Consider the following 24,141-nt stretch of genomic DNA (forward strand, 5'->3'; position numbering starts at 1 on the left):
ACACATAAACAAAACTGAAAGAAATCCAAACATAATATTAAAGATAGTCCTCACATCACAGATGAAGGGAATAAAAGGGGAAGAAAGGAACACTGAAGAAATTAAAGAGGGATTCTAAAAATACCCAAGACAAATGAAAATGAACACACAATGATCCAAAATCTATGGGACACAGCCAACGCAGTTCACAGGGGGAAGTTATAGTGATACAAGCTTATTCTTAGGAATCAAGAAAAATATCAAATAAACAACCTAACATTACATCTGAAGGAATTAGAAAAAGAAGAAAAAACAAAACTCAAAGCTGTCAGAAAGAAAAATTAAGAAAACTATACCATATGCAATGACATCAAAAAGAATAAGACACCTAGGAATAAACACACCTAAGCAGGTAAAAGACATGTGCTCAGAAATCTATCAGCCATTGGTGAAAGAAGTTGAAGACAACACAAAAAGATGGAAAAATATAGCATGTGCATCGACTGGAAGAATTAATACTATTAAAATAACCATACTATCAAAGACAATCTACAGATTTAATGCAATCCCTATCAGAATACCAAAGCATTTTCACAGAACTTGAAAAAGTAATTTTAAAATTTGTATAGAAACACAAAGACCCCAAATAGCCAAACAATCTTGAGAAAGAACACAGCTGGAGGCATCAGGCACCTTGACTTCAGACTATACTGCAAAGTGACAGTAATCAAAGAGAAAGGTACCAGAGCAAAAAGAGACACAAAGATCACTGGAATAGAATAGAGATCCCAGCAATAAGCCCACACACTTATATTTAATTGATTTATGACAAAGCAGGCAATATGGAGAAAAAACTGTCTCTTCAATAAGTGGTACTGGGAAAACTGGTCAGCTACATGGAAAAGAATAAAATTAGATTATTTTACCACACCATATATAAAATAAATGCAAAACTGAATAAAGACCTAAATGTAGGACCAGAAACCATAAAACCCCTAGAGGAAAATATAGAACATTCTTCAACATAAATGATAGCAACAGTTTTAGGTTCAGTCTACTAAGGCAAATGAAACAAAAGCAAAAATAAACAAATGGGACTTCACTAAACTTAAAAGATTTTGCACAGCAAAGGAAACCAAAGACAAAATGAAAAGACAACCTGCTGAGGGAGAGACCATATTTGCACATGATAAGAGGTTAACATCAAAAAAGATGACCAAGCAAGGGTTCACACCTAAACTACTGAAACAGCACATACAACTCAATATCAAAAAAACACCCAAAATCTTTTTTAAAAAAATGAGAAGACCTAAATAGACATTTTTTTCCAAGGAAAAACTACATATAGACAGCCAGAACTCACAAAGATGCTAAACATAGCTAATCGGCAGTAAAATGCAAATCAAAACTATGAGATATATCACCTCAGTCTTGTCAGAATGGCTGTCATCCAAAAGATCACAAATAACAAAGGTTGGTGAGGATGTGGAGAAAGGGAAACTCTTCTACACTCTTGATGTGAATGTGAAGTAGTGCAGCTACTGTGGAAAGCAGAATGGAGGTTCCACAAAAAACGAAAAATAGAACTACCATAATATCCAGCAATTTCACTGTTGGGTATATCAGAAGAAAACAAAAACACTATTTCAAAAAAAAAATAACTGCACACCAATGTTCATAACAGTGTTATTTGCCATAGCCAAGATATAGAGTCAAACTAAGTGTTCATCAATAGCTTCGTGGATAAAAAAGATTTTTTATGATGACTTCAGCAAAAAATGAAATTTTGCCATTTGCAAGAACATGGATGGATTTGGAGGGTATTATGCTTAGTAAAATAAACCGCAGAGAAAACAAGCATGGCATGTTATGAGAAAAAAAGCATGGTATGGTATGAGAAAACAAGCATGGTATGTTATCACTTACACGTGGCATCTAAAAAATTGAATACAATAACAACAAAAAAACAGACTCACAGATTAAAGAACAGACTAGTGGTTACCAGCAGGGAGAGATAGGGTGGAGGAGCAAAATAGTGGTAGGAGATTTTGAGGTACAATCCACTATGTATAAAATCAATAATCTAGAGTGATGTACTGTATAGCATGGGGAATATAGCCACTCTTTTATAATAACTATAAATGGAGAAGAACCTAAACATTTATGAATCACTATGCTGTACCACTGAAACTAATATAATAATGTAAATTAACTATAGATCAATAAAATATAAAGTAAGAAACAATAAAGGGGAGACACAGATTATTAGATAGAAATCAATTAAATAAACACAAGTTTTGGAAATCAAGGAATTAAAAAACAACACGTAAGACACAACATTGGCATTTAAAGTGTACAATCTATTCATTTAAAAGAAATCATTTAAGTGGTAAAAAATGGTACCCATTCTCACAATTTTGTATATCTAGGATAAATTATTATCTACAAAAATATGTTACAAATATTCACTCAAAAAGAAAGAGAAAATTGGGATAAACCCATTTTAGTATCCAAATTTAATATCAAAGTCTCTATGCAAAATTGATTTGAATAAGTTCTGTTAGACACTTCTAGTTTCTTTGTGATGTAAAATCTTTTAAAGCATAAAAATCAGCCTTTCTACATTATTCCATTAGACATACATAGAAGTTAAAAGAAATGAGAAGACAGAACAATCAACCAGGAAGGTGAATTTACTGAGAAACAGTCATTCGTTCTCCCTCCTCCTTTTCTTTTCCTCCTTTTCCAGGTCTCTTTCGGTTCCGATCAAGAGAAATCTTGAGAGTTCTGAGAATATTTCTTTGAGGGCTTCAAATCACCATACCTACATCCTCTGCCACAACTACGCACACGGCAACAAAAATAAACCTCTGCTATCTACTCACGTAGGAGGGATTCATGCAAAATAAACTCCTACATGGAGACCAACAGGTGAGTTTTCTACCTGTTCTTTCTAATGTCCTTCCATTATAGTAAATCCCACACATTATGAGGATGAAACGGTTATGTGAGCTTTTCCTTGAAGTCAAAAAACTTGCATTCATTTCAAGTACCTGGTGATCATAGGGTACAGCCAGGGAAGGTGCCATCCCCCTTGGGGGGAGGGGCAGTGGATGGGCTCCCGCACCCATGCACCTCCTGATGCACAGATTCTGGAGAAACAAAGGGCAGTCACACCGCAGTCAGCCTGTCAGGCTGTCGGGCCACTGGGCAACCCGACCAGCCTGGAAGTGCCCCATCAGTTTGCTGAAAGCAAAACCCTGTCCCCCCTGTGAAGCCAGGCAATTTGGGTCAGAGAGTCAGAGGAGACCGGTAATCAACTCCTCCTCTCTGCTCACCTCCTTGGGGTTACAGCAACCCCATCTCCAAACCCAAATCTGACCCTGGAGTGCCAAACTGGGAGTGGCAGGTGGGCTCTGCCGGTGCTTCAGCGCCCTCTGGAGGTTGTCTGCTCTAATGGCAACTCTCAGCCCTTCCTCCTCCTCCTTCCCTAGTCCTGGGGGCTGCCTTGGCCTCCTGCAGCTGCTGGCCTGAATTCATTCTTCTTTTTTCTCCAATTACAATGAAGTGTCTTACAGAGGTTTGGAATCTCTTGAAGAAGGAAGATCTTTTAGCCAATACACCTTAACCGTGAGAAGTTGGTTTCAAGAATGAACCTGAAATACTGTATTTTTCTCCTGATGATTCCAAGGAGAGACAGCTCAAGTTTTCTAAATCATAAGAAAAACCAAGGTAAATATGATATTCTGAGCCAGAGATGAAAAAGCAGTTTTTAGCACCCCCTCCTCATGTCATATGACCGGGATTTAAATCAATCAAGTGCCACTGGTTTTTAAATCAAGTGACCCAACTTTAAATCCATCAGCTGCTTCCCTGTAACTCACGTGACTTGGCTTTGAATAGTAAGAAATGCAGAGGTATAAAAATGATGTTCTGAACAATAAATGGAAAGACAACATTTTAGAAAGTTTTTTCCTTTTCGAATGGACCATTCATTGCCTACAGAATAAAGGATTCCCTTGTGGATTTCTTGAACTGTAAACACATACATTGTCTCCGTTGGCTTGATTGACTTAGATTTTGGGTTTTTTTGTTGTTGTTGTTGTTGTTAACATCTTTATTGGAGTATAATTGCTTTACCTTGTTGTGTTAGCTTCTGCTGTATAACAAAGTGAATCAACTATTCGTATACATATATCCCCATATCCTCTCCCTCTTGTGTCTCCCTCCCACCTTCCCTATCCCACCCCTCTAGGTGGTCACAAAGCACTGAGCTGATCTCCCTGTGCTATATGCAGCTGCTTCCCAATAGCTATCTATTTCACCTTTGGTAGTGTATAGATGTCCATGCCACTCTCTCACTTCATCCCAGCATACCCTTCCCCCTCCCTGTGTCCTCAGGTCCGTTCTCTACATCTACGTCTTTATTCCTCGGCAGCGACTCCTGCTAGGGACGGATACTTCCTTTTATGCTCAGGGAAATCCCCTAGTTTGAATATGATTTGAGTTTGATCCTGTGAAACCATCAGAACTTCCCACCAGAGATAAATGAGGAGATTCTGGCCTTTATTAGTATGCATGATGAACACGGGTGTCCTGGCTGTACTTGCCAACCCTCCTATTTTACCCACCTATTTTTATCCACCTTCCTCCCTGTGAGTACCTTTGACCAACCCTGAGTTCAGACTCCTGACCTATTACAGTGACTTTGTCAGCCTTTCTTTAAAAATGGACAGGTAATAAAACGAATTTAACCTAGAAGCAGCAGCTCAGTAAGGGAAATAAAATCATCAGAAGTTATCTAATCACAGCCACAGCCATCCAGGGCTCTGTCTTACCTGCTGGGTCATAAGAATGGGACCTTCCTAAACTTGAAGGGCATCCAATCAAATAAGTAAAGGTCTGCTCACCTCTGGCTCTTGGAGGGATTGCTAGGCACTCTACCCAGTGTATACTAACTGCAAAACACTGTCATGGTTGTGAAACACCTATGTTCCAGGAAAGCTTTTTGGGGTGCATGGGGAAGGTTTCTTTTTGACATCAAGCAAAAAATAAATCACCAAGCTCTTTGAGCACAGGGGTTCTTAAGAGGGCAGTAGAAGGAAGGAATGGGCAGAAAAGACGATCTCCAGTGAAGTGAAGGCCGTTTTTCCAAAAGAGTAGGATTTAGTCTCAGTTTAAGGAGAACACTTTTAAATAGCTGGGACAGCTCCAAACTGCAGTTTAGGGAACGAGTGCTTCAAAAGAACAGTGCTTTAAAAGTCCTGGCAAGGCAGCAAGAGGATGAAGAGTTGGTTTTGCATAGTTTTGAACACAGGAGTAAAGAAGCAGAGGCATCTCTGACTAAAAGGCCCTGAGATCCTATGGCATCAATGGGTCAGTTGCAGGGGCAGGGGGTGTGGGGGGCGATATTTCTCTCTCAATGTCTCCCAGGGCAGCCACCCCTCCCGACCCCACCACCCCCACTCCCTTCACCCTTCCTCCCTCCACTGTTGGGTCCCCAGGGACAGCACTTTTCAAGCTGGAGCCCTCAGGCACCATCTCTGCTGTCTGGATTCTTCCTGGAGCCTGGCAAGTTCTGGGACAGGAAGGCGGGTCTGCAAGGCCGCTGCGGTGCAGTCGGACCTGGAGGCCTGGAGGGGAACTGGAGCCCTGAAGCCCACCCACGTCCTTGAAGCCGAGGGAGGAACACATCCTCCTAACAGTACTTCTCAGGGGTCAGCGTGCTCCCCACCCGACGGTGATCCATACTCACTTGAGGCAGCAAGGACTGCCTCTAACTGGCCCCCTCGATTCCGCCTTAAGGGTCCTCGCACATGTGTGATAGCGCAGGCCCCGGATCTCTTTAGTCAGCTGAGGCCAGTGCTGCCGGCATCCCTCCAGTCCCATCCCCCAGCCCCTCCCTCTGGGATTGTATCTAATAGAAGAAAGAGCACAGAGGAATTGGCTGAATCAAGGGACCTGGGAGCCTGGGGATGAGTTTGAAGACCGAGAACCTAAGGCGCAATTACATATTATTGGAAACTCTTGTGGAGTGTGTGTGGGGGGGAGGTTAGGAGGCTGAGAGGCTGAGTCGACCTGCTGAGTCCAGCCCCAGGACACCACACAGCCCTGTCCCCCTTTCCCTGCCATCAGACAAGCGGTGCCGCAACTCCAGCCGGGACTCTGCACTTCCCCCTCCCTGATTCTCCAGAAGAGCAGGTGGCCCCCCTCTGAGGGCAGGGGCAAGACAACGGACCGATGTCCCCCTGCACTAAGGCGCTACTGGAATCTTTTCCTGAACAGCAGTGCTGGCTTGGAGCGAACCCGTGCACCGCCAAAGTTGGTCTCGTCCTGCAGCTGAGGGATGCAGGCTTTAAGTCAGCTGCCTTGGCTTTAAATCAATCAGTCCCCCCTTTAAGTCAGGTGACCCGACTTTAAATCACTGTGTGCCCCTCAAGCCTGCCACTTCAAAAGTTGGGAACTTCACTTTGATCCCAGCACCTCACACAGCTGAATGCACACTGTAGTCACCCCCAAGCCTGGCTTAGAGGCAGGATATAAGGTAAGGGGATGGGCTGCACACATGGTGAGGAGGGTGCACTTCATGTACCAGAAGGGTCCAGGTACTCTGGGTACAGCAAGCAGTGCACGATACAGCAGCTCCCTGGCAAAGCTGGTGATGCACAGGGGGAGCAGGCACACTCAGGCATGCAGAGGTTCCAGGCCAGGAGCTGGGGCACAGCCAGCCGGGAGGGTGTGAAAGCCGAGGATCTGAGCCTTCTTGAGAAAGGCAGACACAGAGGATGGATGAGAAACAAAGACCAGATGAAACATGGATTTGAAAAGCACACCCTGCTCTTGAAATTGGGGTGGGGTCACCCCAGATTTGACTCTTCTTACGCCCCAGTACCTAGTGCTCTGCATTTGCCCAATTACTTATAAAATGTGACTGATAATATCTAAACCATAGAATACTGCATTTGGAGTGGTTTTGCGTGTTTATGTTTCTATAGTGGAATAATCTTTTCTACAAGAAAAATGTACACAATCTGAAATAAATTCAAACCCCTCTTTAAAAAATACTATATCGGACTTCCCTGGTGGCGCAGTGGTTAAGAATCTGCCTGCCAAGGCAGGTGACATGGGTTCGAGCCGTGGTCAGGGAAGATCCCACATGCCGCACAGCAGCTAAGCCCATGGGCCACAACTAATGAGCCTGCAGACCACAACTACTGAAACCCGCGCGCCTAGAACCGGTGCTCCACAACAAGCGCAGCAAGAGAAGCCACCGCAATGAGAAGCCCGCGCACCGCAAAAAAGAGTAGCCCCCGCTTGCCGCAACTAGAGAAAGCCTGCGCATAGCAACGAAGACCCAACGCAGCCAAAAACAAATTAATTAATTAATTAGTTAACTATTTTAAACAAAAGTACTATCTCCTTCTGTACAGCTTCTCTGGGAAGAACAGAGAGATGGCATAGGAGAGTGAGAAAGACCAACATTTAGTGCACATCTCTCATGCAGTTGCTCTGCTGGCTCAGATAGATTTATCCCCACTTTACAAAGGAGGAAATAATCTCAGAGAGGTTTAGTAATTTTCCCAAAGCCAAACAGCTATGGAGTGGCAGAACCAAGATCTGAACCAAGTCTGTTACCTTCAAAGCCTAAGTCCTCATCACAACAAAACTCAATTAATATTTACATTTATCGAATTACATGGCAACCTGGGGAGTTCTTGGCACAATCCTGAATAAGAGTGAGAAAGAAAGAAATAGCATTGTTCCTATAGTCAACCCAAATTTTTGGAGCAGCTGCTAGATGCCTGGTCCTTTTTGGGGTTCAGCAGTGATCAAGACAGGAAGAGTCCTGCTTTCATGAACCACGTAGTGGGGAGGAGAGACGGGTGCAACTTGGGTGAGGGATTTCACCTTGCTGGACCTCTGTTTTGTCATCTGGAAAATGGGATGGGTGTTCCTCATTTTCTGGGATTGTCCAGCCCTCACATTCTCTGATTCCATAAGAAGCATTTGTTTTCCTGTTTCTTTCAAATTCATTCAGGCCGTGAGCTGTGATGAATGTTGTTAGCTGCTCCCCAAATCACTCTATTCCCACCCTTTTCCTGTGATCAGGTCTTTCCCGAAACATGACTCACAGTCAGTCAAGTCACAGAACCGAAGGGGCACCCAGCAGAAAAATCCCAACCCTTGCTTCCCAGGAGCTCTGCGGTCTACCTGCCAGGTAAACTTAACTCACCTGGCACAAGGGGGCCATCCCTGGTGTCACATCAACATGATCTCAGGCACAAACCTCCTTGTTTTTCCATTTTGTCTTGAAGTTACTTGTTGAAACAACTGCACAAATATGACACAGATATAAAATCAGGCATCTTCTGCCCCCAGTGCCTACTAATAAATGATTTTCTGCCACTTTAATGATAAAGATAGAACATTTCAACATTCTGCTACCCTTATTATTTGTCATTTTTGTTGATATTTCTATTGACTACATCTTTCAATATTTTAACAATGGAACATTTATTTAGGGTGTTCCAGACCCAGCCTTTAGTGGTAAAGGTTTTGTTGTTATATTTCTATTATGTTTCCTTTAAAAATCATTATCCTATTTAAATGGATTAAGTCAATTCTATAGGCATTTACCTTATGATATTGATGAAATTGATACATAGAGGGCAGTAGTACAAGTTGATTGGACTTGAGAACCTCTATTAGCACAGTTAAGTATAAATATTATCTATATGTAAACCAAAGTACAGGCCGAGTGAGATTCTCTGACTTTTTTCCACTGTCTGCCCCTCAAGCCTGTGAGAAATGGAATAGTTCTTGCCCTATCAGTAAACAAAGGATGTCACAGTCTTCAGCACTTGCAGCCCTCCAATGTGAGCCGGCGGGCCCTGAGGCACTCAGGATATGCAAATACAGAATGCAGGCCCCAGAGAGCTGAGGTGCATATCAAAGGAAGGAATTCAGTGAGCCCAGGCAAAGAAAAGCGCCGCATTCCTCACCTTGGGAGAGATGGTTTTCCTTAGTTAACAATCACCTTTTGATGTTCCCCATTACCTGCGCCAGTTCCCTGCCCTGTCCCCTCCCCCCGGTACTTTAGCTCAGGGAGGAAGGAGCGCAGAGGGACTCGGCTGAATAAGGGGCCTGTGCGCCTCGGGAGGAGTTTTCAGCCGCTTTCCCCGCAGTCGGGAAGAGGAGCGCTGACGCTGCAGCCGGACCCTGTGCCTCCCTTGCCCCGTTTCCCGTCAGGACGCTCAGGCCGACCCCCTCCTCACGCCCACCAGGCCTCGCGAGCCAGGACGAGGGCAGGGGCGAGAGGAGGGACCGAAGTTCCTGGGGACCAGACGCTGGAGGCCGCTCTTTCTGCACAGCAGCGGCGGGTGGCAGCGAACCCCTGCCCCTCAGAAGCTGGTCTTGTGCTGCCGCCCGGGCACCGGACCAGGCGGAGGGTCGGCGCCCACTTACCCGGCCCGCCGTCCCCGCGACTGTCATGGCTTCGGCCGCTGGGGCACCTCCAGAGCCGGCAGCCTCAGTGAGGTCGCCCTCCCCTCGGGCTCCGGGGCAGTTCCCTGAAGGCGGAGGGAGGAGACCCCGCCTGAGCCGGGAGTTCCAGCTCTGAGGAAACGCGGGCTCTGTTCAGCGCGCAGTGGGTGGGACCGCTCTGCCCCGAGGCCTTCCGGGAGGGAGCGGGGCGGCGGGGGAGGGAGCCGCCAGGAGCGCAGGGCCCCGTCGGGGGTCCTGGAGGGGCGGCCCGGCCTGGGGGCCACGCCCACTGTGGCCGCAGCCCAGGCCTTTTTCCTGGAATCCTACACAAAAAAATTAGAAAGATACACAGTCTATAGTAAATATTCACAAATGATTGTTGCTGCTGGGCTCACTATTCTATTAAAGGTGTAAAATCCATAAAACACTTTAAGTTCAAAATTAAATATGAATTTTTACCTTTCTAATTATGTCCCTGATATTCACAGTTGTGGTTAATGAATCAGAGACTGTGGCATCACTAGTTAAAAATGAGCTTGTTAAAAATATAGAACTCAGGCCCACCGGACCTACTGAATCACAATCTGCACTTTTACAATCTCCCCAGTGTACTCCTGTACCCATGAATAGTTGAAAGGTACATTTTTACCTCGACAGGTCTTTTCTCTATGAGAAATACACACATTTTATCCAGTTTGATATAAATAAAACACTCAAAAATGCATATGCCTGTGTTGAAACCATCATTTTATCATTTCTTTTCCAGACAAGTATAGTCTCTATACTGGTTTTGTGGATCACATGCCATACTCTTTTCTTGTAGTTAGAAATAAGGTAGAGCAAGTTACTTTGTAAAAAAAAAATTATATATATATATATGTATGTATTAGTGGATAATTGAAGACACTCTTCTAAATTAAAACCTTCTCTTAACTTGCTGTTTTCTTCTTGGGTCATATTATGAGCTCTTCCCGTGGCCACATGGCATGTGTACGTTTAATTTCAGGGACTGCTGACATTCCAGGATGTGGCCATAGATTTCTGTCAAGAGGAGTGAGAATGCCTGGACCAAGATCAATGGGAATTGTACAGGGATGTGATGTTAGAGAAGTATAGGAACCTGCTCTCCTTGGGTGAGGATACCTTCCTTCCAGAATTCCTTATCCAACCACTGGGTTTGCAGTCCTTCATTTGTAGAATGTCTCCTGGAATCTTCTGCTTCCTACAATAGGGTTTCAGATTGCAACGTTTCAGGAAAGATTGGGAGTTTGTGGGTATAATTTTTCTTATTCTTTTAAAATTGCAGCCTCCCTTTTAATATACTTTGTAACTGCTTGGGATGTGTCTATATGAACTGTGTACTATATGCTTCTGTTGTAGTCCTTACAATATTTCATTGTCTTATTTTCTCTAACAATTTTCCATGGATTCTTTGGGCTTAAGGTATATTAAAAGGGAGACTGCGAATCTGGGACTTCCCTGGTGATGCAGTGATTAAGAATTCGCCTGCCAATGCAGGGGACCCGGTTCGATCCCCGGTCCGGGAAGATCTCACATGCCACGGAACAATTAAGCCAGTGGGCCACAACTACTGAGTCTGCACGCCACAACTACTGAAGCCGGTGTGTCTTGAGCCCGTGCGCCATTTATTTTTTGGAGAATAAAACCACTTCTGAGTGATTAAAATTTAGGCCAGCTAGTCAAAATGCTTTATCACCTGTTCTTCTAAAACACTGGTCAATGGAACAAGTTTTACTAGGGATAACAGTGTAATTGTATTCTGGAGTTCATATGGGCAATATGGTTTATGACCTTGATGCTGGATCACGACATTTCAACGGTATAACTGCTATTAATTGTCTGTTTGTTCAACGATTAAAGTCTCACGTGATCTGAGTTCAGACTGGAGTCATCCTGGTTGGTTTCTGTCTATTGCAGATTTCTTCCAGCATGAAAGGACAAGAGCAATACGGCTTCCTTTACAAAATGTCTTCAAACTAAATGATGATATAATCTACATTCAATTAATTTATACATACCCTACTGTAGAACAGGGTTCGTTACGCAGGCAGAGCCCGGTAATTATGTAAAACTGAAACTTTTTCTGCACTGGTTCAAGTCCTCTTCCTAAGAATATGTTTATAATCAACATTCTTTCACAAATTACCCAATTTAATTCACCATAGCATTCCTCATATTAACTAAATGGAAAATCCTAGGCTATATACAAATCCAGAAAGGGCCAAAAATCATCAGCCCCCATGGATGATTACAACCCATTGCTGAGGCATTCAAATTACTTATTAAAGAACCACTATGTCCATCAACATCATCAATTTATATATTATTGCCCCAATGCTAGCCTTAACCCTGGCTCTCACAACATGAATTCCTCTTCCCATATCTTATCCACTAATTAGTATAAATGTAGGCATATTATTTCTATTAGCCATATCACACCTAGCCATTTACTCCATCCTCAGATCTGGATGAACTTCACATTCAAAATACTCACTCACTGGAGCTGTAGGAACAATAGCACAGACGATCATCTCATATGAAGTAATGTAGCAGTTATTCTATTCTCAGTCTTACTGGTAAATGGATCATTTACACTTTCAACAGTAATTATTACACAAGGACACCGATGACTAATTTTCTCCTGACCCCTACCCAGAATTTGATTATCTCCGCAGTAGCAGAAATCCAGTGAAGCCCCACTTGATTTAACAGAAGTAGAATCAAAACCTGTACATGTCTTCAATGTAGAAAATGTAGCAGGCCCATTCACCCCGTCCTTCCTAGAGAATATGTCAATTTCCCTATAATAAACATTTCCACAGCAATCTATTTTTAGGAGCATTCGGCAATCCCTAGGTGCCAGAATTATAGATTCTTTCATCTTTTAAATATAGTTTTTTTTTAAAAATAATTTTTATAGTTTTACTACCTTTAAACAAAATGTACTCCATTGCTGTGGAATATTCCTTCATAGGAGCGTGCATGGTTCATTTCTGCATCCGTCTGTGATGGCCTTCAGGTTCTTTCAGGTTTGGCTCCTGTGGCTGCAAGTCCATGTCCGTGTGTCCTGGTGCAGGGCTGGTGGGTTTGTGTTCAACTGGGAGGAGCACTGTGGGTCTCTGTGCACGGACGTCGCTATCTGAGGCCCGATTGCTTCAGAAGTGGTTGCATCCCCCCGTTGCGTACCAGGCTTTCCATTGCTCCACATCCTGCTGATAATTGATACTATGTCTTTCATGTCTGCCATTCTGGTAGGTGTATACACAGTATTTTGCTTATGGCTTTAATCCCTCTGTTGTTAGTGAAGTTGTGCATCTTGTGGTATTCATGGACTATTTCCTGTTGTTTTTTGAAAAGTTTTAAAAATTGTGGTCTGGTACACATAACGTAAAATGTACTATCTTAACCATTTTTAAGTGCACATTTCAGGGTCAAGAAGTAATTCACACTGTTGTGCAAACCTGACCACCATCATCCTCCAGAACTTTTTCATCTTGCAAAATTGAAACAGTCCCCATTAAACACTCACTCCCCATTGTCCCTCCCTCAGCCTCTGGCCCTCAACGTCCTACTTTATGTCCCTATATTTCCGACTGCTCTAGGGGCCTTGTATGAGTGGATCAAGCACTGTTTGTTTTTTTGTGTCTAGCTTACATCACTGAGCATAATGCGCTCAAGGTTCATCCCTGCTGCATCCTGTGTCAGAATTGACTTCCTTTTTAGGCTGAATAGCATTCCCTTGGATTGATGGACCGTGTTTTTCTTCTCCATTCATCCATTAGTGGACACATGTAATATCTACATTCATTTCTACTGTCATAATATTTGTGGAATAAACTCAGAAAGTCCTATGAATCAAAAGTCATTTGCCATTAACTTTTTTCTTAAACTTGTTGTTGTGGAAAACATCAAGGCTAAGAAAAGGGAAAAATACATGTCAGCTTCACTTGTGTTCAGGAATTAATGCTTTACGGATTCACTTTATTCCCTGTGTGTGTGCTCTGCGTGTGCATGTGCCTGTTTGCATACATATGCTGTGCATGTGCATAGGTATGTGAACTTGCACACATTAGTGTGTGCATGGGCATATGGGTGCATGTGTGTTCACATGCTAGTGTGTGAATATAGTTGTGCTGTGCACGTGCATATGTTTGTGTGTGTGCTGTGCCTGCCTGTGCGCACACCTGTGTGTTTGCTGGAACCACTTGCAAGTTGGCTGCAGACTGAATTGTGCCCCAGATATATCCGCACGCAGCTGCTCTAACAATCCTGCGTAGCCACGAAAAGGTCACAGATCTCAGGGATTTAAATGGATGGAGCAGGATATCCTGACACAGAGTTTGTCTTCCAATGACTGTCACTGTCTCAGTAACATCCTTCACACCTTCTTTAAGCCCCATTCAGGGTCCAGTTTAGACTCCCATTACATTCATTCACCTGTCCCAGGTCCCCTAAAGCAACAATGTCACCGTTGGAGAGCCCGGCCAAGGCTGGGGGTGCCCCTCCTGTTGGCCTGGCCTCCAGGCCCTGCCCTTGGCTCCTGTTTTCTCATATCTCAGCCAGGCCCCGACTTGGATCGGGCCGCCACCTCTTTCCTCACAGGGTCCCATCGCCCAGTCAAGGGGGTTCATTCTCCCCAAACACAGCATCAGGAGTCGGGGGCTGACAGTCCCCACTGGGTCTCCTTCATGTGAGACCCTGTGCTGTTGAAAGAGCAGGCACCCTGCCCTCGGGGGTGGGGGACTGGGGGGCGACATGCGGCCCACGATGGGCAGGCGGGTCTCCGGGTGGGGCGAGCCAGTGTGCAAGGAGTTCCGCGGTGGGTTCTCCTCTCCAACGGCTTCTGTGCCCCTACCTCTCCCCGTGCCTCCCCTCGAAGACAGCACGGTGCCCGGGTTGGGAACCATGGGAGCCGTCAGCCACCGCCCCCTCTACACACACACACACACGCACACGCACACGCACACGCACACGCTGCAGGGAAGCAGGACCTGAGTGCAGGGCTCTCAGCGGCCCTGAGCGCCCCGCCCGGAATCGGCCAGCCGAATGGACAGACCGGATCTCCCGGCCCGGACCATGCAGGACTCTCCTGACCTGGCTTTCAGTGTGGCCGCCTCCTTCTGGAAGCCTGGGAGGCTGGAATCAGGCCACTTCTTATCTGTCCTGGCAGCAGACTGGGCTGCACTCTAAGAAGTTCGTGGCTCGCCCGTGGATCCTGACCATCAGGTGGCCAGAGAAATTGGGAACATTTCTGTTTTGCCTGTTGAAATATTTAATGACAAAGATTTTGTTCAGTTTCCTGATGTGGGTGTCCAAAGATGAGAGACCCATGTGTGTGATCTGTACCTCCTATGAGATCAGCCCTAAGCTAGTTGAAACATGATCAAGTTGTGTCTACATGGTAGATTTAGACCTCTGCATGTCCTGTCTACTGATTATGTTTAGAGCTGACCATGTGTTGTCTATAATAAGAAGATTTAGACCTGAGCATGTTCTGTGTACGCTAGGACTATGGGGACCTGGGTAGAGACCCGGCCTGGCCTCAGTACTGGGAAGCTCCGTGCCTGCATCTGAATGTCAGTGCTTAGATGTCTGGGGTCTGGAGCTGAGGTGGGCTTGTCTACGTAACAGCCTCTCTTCTGAGTGTGGTGACCTGGTCCTCCCAAGGGTCAGTGCTATGGTCGGGGCCTTAGTCTTAATCCCTGCAAGGTTCACCTTCCCTGGGGCTCATGGAGAATCCTCAGGAGGACTACCTGGCAATAATTCCAATTTACCAGCACGTGCATGGTGCATAGGGAAGCAGGTTTAGCTGCTGAATTGATTGCAGGGCACGCAGATCGGGCAAAAGGCCGATGGGTGACAGCTGAGGCTGCTGCTGAGCTCTCCCTCCAGTCTACCGTCCCTACTCAGCAGAGTCCAGAGCTGCCCCTCGGCTTTCAGCCCTGCTGTCCTGTGAGTTTTCTCAACATGTAAGTGAGACGAGAAAGGACTGAGCATGCCAGCACCAGGGTCGTGTGTTCAACTCTAGTATGAAAGCTGTAAAAACAGTTAAAATCACACAGAACCAAAGTGAGAAGAGGAGGACTCCTCTGGGGCAAGTGTGGGGAAAGGAGACCCACCTGCCACTTTTTCCCATCCCAGGAGGTCCCAGGGACCCAGCTTGTTTCCACATTGGGGGAGCCCCCTGCAGAGCCATGGTGTCCTGACCAAGGGGACGTGTGACCCCAGGTGCAGGGTCTGGGGAGGTGAGGGCACCCTGGGACTGTGGACATGTGACCCAGGTGGAGGGGTCTGGGGAGGTGGGTCACCCTGGTGAGTGTGGATGTGTGGCCCCAGGTATAGGGTGCGAGGACTGTGTGGGTCTCACCATAACTGCATGGATCAGGATCACAAGGATGGGGAGACCGCATATGCGCTCTTTGCCTGCAGTGTGTCCTGTCCCCTTTGAGATTTCCAACCTCTGCATTAAGGGTGTTGTCCTGATTAACCTGTGGTTCCTTTTCTTCTCTTCATCTTGTCACAATCATATGAGGTCAGGCATGTTTGAGTGGGTTGCTGCTCTGTGTTCCGGTGAGTGACAACACTTGGTGGTATCGTATTAATACTATAGCATATCATATGTCTAATCTATGGGGGTCACCACTGCCTGAGTCCCCCAGGACATAGGTCAGGTGAGCACAGACTAGCCCCCCCTAAGAATGGTCTCCCACGTGCTCTGTGAGGGTACCGTGATGGCCCCTAAGGTAGGGGACTGTGTCTGGGCCTCCGACATTTGTGATGAAGGGGAGTCGAAATGGAATCTCAATTAACAAGACATTATTTTAAGAATTTATTTTAAGTGAAATAAAACACACGTCACATACCCTTTACCATCATCACCGTTTTAAGTGCACGTTTCTGAGGCGTCAGATAGATTCACTTTCTCGTGGAGCCATCACCACCATCACTAGAACTTTTCATCTTGCAAAACCAAAATTCCACAACCATGAAAGTCTCATTCCCCATCCCCTCCCACTGCCCCTGGCACCGATATCCACTTCAGTCCCTGAGTTGTCGACTCCAGGGCACCCACTGGAGTGGAATCCTGCAGTGTTTGCTGATGGGTCATTTTGGAAGAGCTGACTTTCAGTCTGAAGCTCTGCCTGTTCGCATCTGAAGAATCTGCATTTAAGGAGAGGGTGTATGAGGAAGGGGGTGTCTGCGGGACAAAGGTGTCCGGGGTGCAGGTGAGCCAGGACCTGACCAGCTGCCTTTTGGGTCCTCTGGTCCCATCTCTTGGTCTGTGCCTCATCTGCATCATCACTGTCCCCGCTGGCACCGCTGGGGTGTTGTTGTCTGAGTGAGAGTCCCCTGGTGCCCCTGCTCTCCTCCCCTCCTCCTGCTGGTTGCGGAGGGAACTGCTTGCTGGGTGGTCTCTACTCCTGAGGCATGAAGGACCCTGTAGCATGGACCTGCAGACTGTGGGGTGTGGTCCCAAGAGCATGGGGCCCACATAGGACACGACATCGGGGCGTGACAAGTGCTAGGGCTGCCTCATCACTGACAGGGAATGTTGCCCAGATCCTGCTCCAGAGGGCGTGGTGGGTGGCCTGGGACCCTAGAGGCCCCATTCCTATACTGGAGCTTGGAGAGTGCATCCCCATGGGCTTCAGATTCACCCCATATCTCAGCCATATCCCTCTGTCCTGTCTTTGAACTCAGGAAAACGAGCTCTCTTGTCCACAACATAGGCCTGGTCCTCTTGATACTAGGTTTCTTTAAGTTAGGCGTCCTGGGATAGCAGCTCCTTTTAGGCCTGAGAAGGAACAACTCCGGAGTGTACAACAATTTCAGAGGAAACTAATATTCAATGACTATCCCTAACTACTCGGTTTTGACTTCTATTAGTCATTATTCTCCTGGTTTTAGCTCTGATGTGGGGATTACAGAGGAGTCAACATTTAAATCTTCGTAATCTGTGTATTTGTAGCTTCAGTATCATTACTGACCCATAGTTTTTTACGGTTTGGGAAGAGTTATTGATTTCATGTATCATGTAAAGGATTCACAATGATGATAGGACAATTAAGATTACAATAATAGCTAGTAAATTGTTCACATTTTCTCTACCTGTGCATCTATTGTATGCATATGAGTTTAGATGTCAATATTAGTGAAATGATATAGAGGACTAGAGAACTTATTTTAAAAATCACTATTAATGTGTGATGAAGAAAATGTAAAAGTTCTTCCATAATCGGTGATGTTGTATCTTGAGAGCCTAGATGAAATTGATATGCCTTAGTCATATACAGGATTTTAGCCTATCATTTAACTCTGACAAAGCTACATCACTTTTTACTTTTATCTCATTTATTGAGGAAGACATAATTGTTATGGTGTTGGCTTGAAACTGGTTGAAAAGGACTTGAGTCCTTCCTTATTTTACATTTACATAGGTAGGATCTTGAAACGTAGGATATGGTGGAGGACATCCGTGTAACCATTCTAGGTTAGGAGTAGCAATTTCCACTGCTAAGACTTCTTGATTAGACACAAATGCTTTTCAAAGTATGAAGATTATTAGCATTACTGCTGCTACTGAGATGAATGAGCCTAAAGACAAAACATTTCATGTTGTGTGTGTCTCAGGGTACTCAGACTAACGTAGTGACATCCCTGAGAGGCCACGAAAGTGCGGCAGGAAGTCATATTTACTACTACAAATATACTTGTGAAGTGAATTTTTGCTCATGCTGAGTTAACTGTATAACCTGAGAATAGTGGGAATCAGTGTAGAAAGCCTCCTATAATAGTGAAGACTGCTCCCATGGACATTAGGTCATGGAAGTGTGCTACTACGTAGTATGTATCCTGGAGGACAATGTCTGGGGATGAGTTGGCTAAGATGATTCCTGTCAAACCACCTACTGTAAAAAGAAAAACTAAAGCCTAAATCTCATAATATAGTGGGAGGTCATATAGAATTACCTCCGTGAACAGTTGCTAACCAGGGACTTCCCTGGTGACGCAGTGGTTAAGAATTCGTCTGCCAATGCAGGGGACACGGGTTCGAGCCCTTGTCTGGGAAGAGTCCACATGCCGTGGAGCAAAAAGCCCGTGTGCCACAAATACTGAGCCTGCCCTCTAGAGCCCGCAAGCCACAACTACTGAAGCCCACGCGCCTAGAGGCCGTGCTGTGCAACAAGAGAAGCCAGTGCAATGAAAGGGCCGCACACCGCAACGAAGAGTAGCTGCCGCTCACCGCAACCAGAGAAAGCCCATGCGCAGCAACCAAGACCCAACTCAGCCAAAAAAAAAAAAAGAAAAGAAAAAGAAAAATTAAATAAGGAGTTGCTAATCAGCTAGATACTTTGACTCCTGTAGGGATAGAAGTAATTACGGTAGCTGATGCAAAGTATGCTCCTGAGTCCACAGCTATCCCTATGGTAAACATATGATGGGCCCACAAGAGAACTCCTAAAAAACCAGTGGACATGACTCATACTATTCCCAGATAGCTGAAAGGCAATTTTTGTCCTAAATAGTATGTAATGATATGTGAGTTTATAACAAACCCTGTTAGGCCATGAATACAGACTTCAGGGTGAGCAAAGTATCAAAAGAGGTGTTGGTATAGGATTCGGTCTCCTCCTGCAGGGTCAAAGAAAGTAGTGTTTAGATTTCTATCTCTTAACAGCATGGCAATTCTGGCTGCTTGGACTGAGATTGGTAATTATAGTAATATGGCTATAGTTGGGGAAGATTAAACAAATAATGGTGTTTGATATTGGGATATGACTGCTGGTTTTGTATTAAAGATTATAGTAATAAAAGTAATAATACCAAGAATTGAGGAGACACCTGCTAAATGTAAGGAGAAAGCAGTTAGGTCGACAGAGGCTCCTGCATGGGCCAGATTGCAGGCTAGAGCTGAATACACGGTCCCACTGGTACCAGAACCAGCTTCTGCTATTGGTGATATGAGTAGGAGTAAGAATGATGGGGGAAGTCGTCAAAAGTTTATATGATTTATTGGGGGAAATGCTACTTCAGGTGTCCGAGTTATTAGTGGCTCAAGTCAGTTTTCAAAGCCTGCAATCATAACGGGTACAGCAATAAAGAAAATTATTACAAGTGCAGGGACTGTTATGACAACCTTACAGATTTGGGCATCTCCAAGTAGCGGTCCAGGTCAGCATAGCTCAGCCTGGATTAATATAATTAAGGTGCTGCCTGCTACTCAAGCTCAAGCACCAAACAGTAAATATAAAATGCCGATATCTTTGTGATTTGTTGAAAATAATCAGCAGTGTATGAACAGAGGTAAAATGACTGAGTTAGCATTAGACTGTAAATCTAAAGACAGAGATTGAACCCTCTTTCTGGCAAACCCTGTGGTGAATCACCAAATTGAATTGTAACTTCAGAGAAGCAGCTTCAATTCTGCCAGTGAGTATCCTGCCCTTTTTTTTTTTCTTTATTTCTTTCTCAAATGAAGGAGAAGTAGACTGAAGCCAGTTGACTAGAGGATTTGCCTGTTAACTACAGTTTCCTGGGGTTAAAAGTCATCAATCTCGTAAAGATTTGGCTTCAATACAGTGTTTGCTTTACATTCAATTGATGTAGAATAAAGTCTTGCAATCCTTATTTTTAGGAATTAAGTAAATTTCACTTGTTTAGGGTTTTGAAAGCTCTTGGTCTGAACTAACCTAAATTCCTAGTCCAGCACCGATAGAATGGGTGTTGTGTGTAGTAACCGTGTGGGTATTATGATTGGTAATGATAGGAAGGTTATTTCTTTGTATGTTCAAATTGTTTTGTGTTTGTTTTGTTTAATGAAGGGAATATAGTTAGTGATGTGCAGTATGTTAGCTGCAAGTAGAAATATATGCTGAGGACTGCTATGATGGCTATTAGTGTTGGTAGAATGATGTTGTCGTTTTTGTTATCTCTTGGATAATTATTCATTTGGGTAGAAAGCCTGATAGTGGTGGGCGATGTCCTAATGATACTATAATGGTGAGGAAAATGATTGTGATGGGAGGTGTTTTATCTCATGTGTGTGATAATGATACTCTTGTAGTACATGATCTGGGCATAAATAAGAAGAAGATAGTGTTATTATGATATAAATTAGTATGTTTAGGATTGTTATATTCTGAATATACATTATAATAGCTGTTATTCATCCTATAAGGGCAATTGATGAGGAGGGTGTAATACTTTCCAGGTGAGTATGGCGAAGCCTGCCTCAGCCTCCAGCTATGATTTATAATATCACTATGATTAATAGTATATTTAGGTTGATGGATGGTGACATGTGGTATAAAACTGAGAGGGGTGCAATTTTGTCATGTTGATAGCATCAGCTCTGCTGTTCATGGGATGCCTCGTGTGACTTCAGGCACTCAGAAGTGAAATGGGGAAAGTCCTACTTTTGTGACAAGGGCGATTGTCATGAGGGTGGACGCTGCTGGATTAAAGATTCTTGTTGTTCATTGTGCTCTTTGACCAGAGTATATTAGATTAATGATAATAGCCATTATAAGTAGTATTGATGTGGTGGACTGTTTTAGGAAATATTTGTTGGATGCTTCTGTAGCTTATGGGTTCAAGTTTTTTTATTAGAATGGGAATACCATTAACCAGTGTGAGCTTGTTATACAATTATATTTCCTGAGAAAATGGTCAGTAGAATGATGGTAAAAACAATGAGAGTTTATTAGCACAGGAAGGATATACAAAAATATTTTGGGGGTACGGGCCTGAAGCTTACTTAGAGAACTTTACTATATAGCATGTGGTGTAATGTGGTAGGTAGCATGGAGAATGCAAAATTATTAGGAAGAATTCAATTCCAGGAATAAGAGCATTGAAACCTCTATGATTTACTCTATCAAAGAATCTCTTTTGTCAGACATATTTCTTAAATTTGTGGTGGGTTGCCTGGTATGATGACAAGTAGTGAAATCTCTCATATACATAAGGTTAATGTTAGTCGTAAAAAACTTCTCATAAGAGATGTATGCGTTGATCATATCAAAATTGTAGGTAGGAGGCTCAAATTCATAGAAAGGAGATTGTTAGATGTGTTTTAATGATGACTTGGGCTGTATATAATTCTGGGACCTAGGGATTGTCGAATGCTCCGAAAAATAGATTGCTGTGGAAATGTTTATTATAGGGAAATTGACATATTCTCTAGGAGGGACGGGGTGAAGGGGCCTGCTACATTTTCTACATTGAAGACTTATACAGGTTTTGATGCTACTTCCGTTAAATCAAGTGGGGCTTCATTGGATTTCTGCTACTGCGGAGATAATCAAATTCTGGGTAGGGGTCAGGAGAAAATGAGTCATAGGTGTTCTTGTGTAATAATTACTGTTGAAAGTGTAAATGATCCATTTATCAGTAAGACTGAGAATAGAATAACTGCTACATTACTTCATATGAGATGATTGTCTGTGCTATTGTTCCTAGAGCTCCAGTGAGTGTGTATTTTGAATGTGAAGTTCATCCAGATCTGAGGATGGAGTAAATGGCTAGGTGTGATATGGCTAATAGAAATAATATGCCTACATTTATATTAATTAGTGGATAAGATATGGGAAGAGGAATTCATGTTGTGAGAGCCAGGGTTAAGGCTAGCATTGGGGTTAAGGCTAGCAAGAGAAGCCACCGCAATGAGAAGCCCGCGCACCGCAACAAAGAGTAGCCCCCGCTTGCCGCAACTAGAGAAAGCCTGCGCATAGCAACGAAGACCCAACACAGCCAAAAACAAATTATATAATTAATTAGTTAACTATTTTAAACAAAAGTACTATATCCTTCTGTACAGCTTCTCTGGGAAGAACAGAGAGATGGCGTAGGAGAGTGAGAAAGACCAATATTTAGTGCACATCTCTCATGCAGGTGCTCTGCTGGCTCAGATAGATTTATCCCCACTTTACAAAGGAGGAAATAATCTCAGAGAGGTTTAGTAATTTTCCCAAAGCCAAACAGCTATGGAGTGGCAGAACCAAGATCTGAACCAAGTCTGTTACCTTCAAAGCCTAAGTCCTCATCACAACAAAACTCAATTAATATTTACATTTATCGAATTACATGGCAACCTGGGGAGTTCTTGGCACAATCCTGAATAAGAGTGAGAAAGAAAGAAATAGCATTGTTCCTATAGTCAACCCAAATTTTTGGGGCAGCTGCTAGATGCCTGGCCCTTTTTGGGGTTCAGCAGTGATCAAGACAGGAAGAGTCCTGCTTTCATGAACCACGTAGTGGGGAGGAGAGACGGGTGCAACTTGGGTGAGGGATTTCACCTTGCTGGACCTCTGTTTTGGCATCTGGAAAATGGGATGGGTGTTCCTCATTTTCTGGGATTGTCCAGCCCTCACATTCTCTGATTCCATAAGAAGCATTTGTTTTCCTGTTTCTTTCAAATTCATTCAGGCCGTGAGCTGTGATGAATGTTGTTAGCTGCTCCCCAAATCACTCTATTCCCACCCTTTTCCTGTGATCAGGTCTTTCCCGAAACATGACTCACAGTCAGTCAAGTCACAGAACCGAAGGGGCACCCAGCAGAAAAATCCCAACCCTTGCTTCCCAGGAGCTCTGCGGTCTACCTGCCAGGTAAACTTAACTCACCTGGCACAAGGGGGCCATCCCTGGTGTCACATCAACATGATCTCAGGCACAAACCTCCTTGTTTTTCCATTTTGTCTTGAAGTTACTTGTTGAAACAACTGCACAAATATGACACAGATATAAAATCAGGCATCTTCTGCCCCCAGTGCCTACTAATAAATGATTTTCTGCCACTTTAATGATAAAGATAGAACATTTCAACATTCTGCTACCCTTATTATTTGTCATTTTTGTTGATATTTCTATTGACTACATCTTTCAATATTTTAACAATGGAACATTTATTTAGGGTGTTCCAGACCCAGCCTTTAGTGGTAAAGGTTTTGTTGTTATATTTCTATTATGTTTCCTTTAAAAATCATTATCCTATTTAAATGGATTAAGTCAATTCTATAGGCATTTACCTTATGATATTGATGAAATTGATACATACAGGGCAGTAGTACAAGTTGAGTGGACTTGAGAACCTCTATTAGCACAGTTAAGTATAAATATTATCTATATGTAAACCAAAGTACAGGCCGAGTGAGATTCTCTGACTTTTTTCCACTGTCTGCCCCTCAAGCCTGTGAGAAATGGAATAGTTCTTGCCCTATCAGTAAACAAAGGATGTCACAGTCTTCAGCACTTGCAGCCCTCCAATGTGAGCCGGCGGGCCCTGAGGCACTCAGGATATGCAAATACAGAATGCAGGCCCCAGAGAGCTGAGGTGCATATCAAAGGAAGGAATTCAGTGAGCCCAGGCAAAGAAAAGCGCCGCATTCCTCACCTTGGGAGAGCTGGTTTTCCTTAGTTAACAATCACCTTTTGATGTTCCCCATTACCTGCGCCAGTTCCCTGCCCTGTCCCCTCCCCCCGGTACTTTAGCTCAGGGAGGAAGGAGCGCAGAGGGACTCGGCTGAATAAGGGGCCTGTGCGCCTCGGGAGGAGTTTTCAGCTGCTTTCCCCGCAGTCGGGAAGAGGGGCGCTGAGGCTGCAGCCGGACCCTCTGCCTCCCTTGCCCCGTTTCCCCTCAGGACGCTCAGGCCGACCCCC

Source organism: Balaenoptera physalus (genome assembly GCF_965194825.1).
Source record: "Balaenoptera physalus genome assembly, chromosome: 9".
Classification (NCBI taxonomy): Eukaryota; Metazoa; Chordata; class Mammalia; order Artiodactyla; family Balaenopteridae; genus Balaenoptera; species Balaenoptera physalus.